Source organism: Crocuta crocuta, unplaced genomic scaffold (genome assembly GCF_008692635.1).
Source record: "Crocuta crocuta isolate KB4526 unplaced genomic scaffold, BGI_CrCroc_1.0 scaffold1393, whole genome shotgun sequence".
NCBI classification, from domain to species: domain Eukaryota; kingdom Metazoa; phylum Chordata; class Mammalia; order Carnivora; family Hyaenidae; genus Crocuta; species Crocuta crocuta.
This window is the reverse complement of record NW_027526923.1, coordinates 26,370-29,700: the sequence shown is the minus strand read 5'-3', so window position 1 is coordinate 29,700 and position 3,331 is coordinate 26,370. Positions and strand designations below refer to the sequence as shown.

Here is a 3,331-nt window from a genome sequence, read left to right as displayed (position 1 = left end):
TAAATTTTTAAAAAACTTCCATATTTATTTCCACAGTGGCCATACAGATTTATATTCCCACCAACAGTACAGTAGGGTTCCTTTTTCTCCACATCCTTGTCAACACTTGTTGTTTCTTGTGATTTTCTTCTTATAAATTTGTATTTAAATTCAAGCTAGGTAACATATGTTGTAATATTGGTTTCAAGAGTAAAATTCAATGATTCATTACTCACCTATAACACTAGTGCTCATCATAACAAGTGTCCTCCTCAATACCTCTCACCCATTTGGCCCATCCCCCACTTCCCTCCCTCCATCAACCCTCAGTTTGTTCTTTATCATTAAGAGCCTCTTATGGTTTTCTTCCCTCTCTCTTTTTTTCCCCATTCCCATATGTTCATCTGTTTTCTTTCCTGAATTCCATATATGAGTAAAATCATATGATACTTGTCTTTCTCTGACTGATTTCTTTCACTTAGCATAATACACTCTAGCTCCATCTATGTCATTGCAAATGGCAAGATTTCATTCTTTTTGATGGCTTAGTAGCATTCATTCCATTATGTGTATGTACATCTTCTTTATCCATTCATCAGTCAGTGGACACTTAGGCTTTTGGGTTTCTTGTCTTCTTGACTTTAGTCATTGGTTTTAGAGATAATTTGAATACATAATGAATATAGTGCTGAGAAAAATCAGTGAAATGACAATCCACTAAAATATAAGAATAATATTATGTTCATTAATTTTTAAAGTTACTTGATTTTCCCTACCAAAAATGATATAGTCTTATGATTTCATTAAACTAGTTAAGGAAAGTGAAATATATGTTTACCATGTGTATTTCTATGAAAAACAGGACTTTCAATAAGAAATTAAGTTTTCCATCAAAGGTTCTAAAGTACATCAACTTATTTTCCTTCACCTGGTTTACAAAAAAGGAAGAAAACACAGGAAAACACTAAAAACAGACAGCCTTCCCCCCATTTACCACAAATAGCATAGTTTATGTATGCCAGGTTTTCTTAAATTTAACTGATTGATTCTTAGGTATCATTTTTTTTTACAGGGGCACACTTTATTGGGGAGAGAGTACTGCATGTGACCAACAGATAAAGGCAGCCAATTGGGTATCCTATACATATGTTCAAAAAGGTACACAGGAGGTTTTGCTGATAAAGAGCAACTAGAACATGGATTCCTCTAAGCAGCTTCCCCAACCTCATCCCTCCCAACCATTTCCCTGAAAGTAACTGTGGTCCACTAGAGATAGAGCCACTTAGGAATGCCTTCTTGTTTTTTATAAAGAACATTTTTTTCTTTGGATTTTTCTTAAGTCTTCATTTGTTAGTTTCATTCCACATTCTCTTAAGGCCATTGGACCAGCTTCTATACAAATTGCCTTGATGTTGGCAACCAGAGATGTCATCTTTAGCCATGATAAAGTTGTCCATGGTTAATTACATCATTGGCCAGTGTCAGTCTACCTGTTTGGATCTGAAGGAAGCACTTCTTAGTCTTTTCATTGGGCAGGGGAGAGCTCCATCTTCCTGCCAATGCAGCCTGATCTGACAAGTGATGGATCCAAAGTTTCTATTCAGTTTGTGGCCATGATAACTTTCATGTCACCCGTTATATCAAATCCATCCAACTGTTTCAACATGGTTCATTGAACTTCTTTCTCACAACTGGAATATGAGTCTTATCTTTCTGTTCCAATGGCATCAATTTCATCAATAAACATGATGGATGATGCATGTTCTTCTGCAACTCAAAACAATTCCTGAATGAGTTGGGCCTATCACCTAGGTACTTCTGAATAAGTTCAGTGTCAACCACTCTAAAGAAAGTGGCTGAGGTTTGATTTGCTACTGCTTTGGCTAATAAGGTTTTACCCATGTCTGGTGATTCATCTAGAATGACCCCCTTTGGGGTCTTCATATCCATCTCTTCATAATATTCAAGAGGAGTGAGAGGAAGCTCCACAGATTCCTTAATTTCCTGGATTTGGTTGTCTAACCCCCAAATATCAGCATAAATTTCCTGGGGTGACTTTTCCACCTTCATTCCTGTGACCAAGGGATTTGTGTCATCTATGAGCACCTCTATGATGGCATGCATCTTGTCGTTGACCAGGACTAAGCAGCCTGGTTCCAACAGACCTTTGTCTACAATGCAAAGAATGCTGATGTAGTGTTGGAGCCCACAGATATAGACACAATGGCATGGTTGTCATCAGTAATCTCTTCAAAGGTTCCTACTTTTGGGGTCCCCCTCAATCATCAACCTTTGATCTTTCCTTCTCTTACTTTTCTCCTAAAGGCTACATTTGTTCCTGATTTCTAATGAATTCTTCCTCCATGAGAAGATAATCTTTAATTCTATCTAATTTCAATAATTTAACTGGCACTGAGTGTGAGGTGTTACCAGTGGCAACTTGCTGGCAGCATCCAGTCCCTTTTTCTTCTTTTTCTCCACTCTAGTTGGTACAGGGAAGTTCGTATTTCTTTTTCTCATCCTTGTCATCCTTCTTGCCACCTCCAGGGGGCAATGACCACCCCTTTGACTGACCCATCTTGCTTCGGCCATCGAACCCAGGTATCATTTTAAAAAACATTTTCTGATAGCTTGATCATGTTTTATGATGATAGTCTTATGACTTCCCATAAATTTTTTTATTAAAAAATCTAATGACACAAATGCAGTTGCTTTTCAGATCATTAAAGTTTACCTAAAGTACACCCTTCATATTATTTATATGGAAATGCCTATTTAGTTACATAAGGAATTACATAATATATACTTCTTTCTTCAGTTAGTCAATTAAGGTTAAAGTCACTATGTACAGATTACTTTGTAATGCGTAATGGTTGTAAAATATTCAAACAGTATAAACATGGTTGAATTCTTACCATAACTCCACCCCTTAATAGTAATAGAGAATCCTTATTAAGAATTAGATATGTATCCTCCTGGGATTATTATTCATATATAAACATATGTATATGTTTATGCAGGTAAAATGATCCCATACATAGCTTTCCTTCAATTTACTTGTTTTATGTTATATACTTATTTTTTCTTATTAAGTCAATAATTCATATGTACTATAAAGGCATAAATAAAATCTATTAAGTGAATTTGGAAGTTATACCATAATCTTAAAGTAAACAAGTTTTAACATCTTTCCATAAATATATGGATATATATGTATATATTTTCTTATAAAATATCATATTTATCATTGTGGACATCTTTTCATTTCAGTAAATGAAGATTTCCTTTATTTTTTTAGGTTTATAGTGTTATGTATATGCTGAATTACATTTATTGAATTCTCTATTTACAA

The 3,331-nt window shown here is 34.9% G+C and overlaps 1 pseudogene; it reads right to left on the bottom strand.

Moving 5' to 3' along the window:
• Nucleotides 1-1,245: 1,245 nt before the first annotated feature.
• LOC144229158 (26S proteasome regulatory subunit 4 pseudogene) lies at nt 1,246-2,557 on the bottom strand (annotated as a pseudogene).
• Nucleotides 2,558-3,331: the final 774 nt, after the last annotated feature.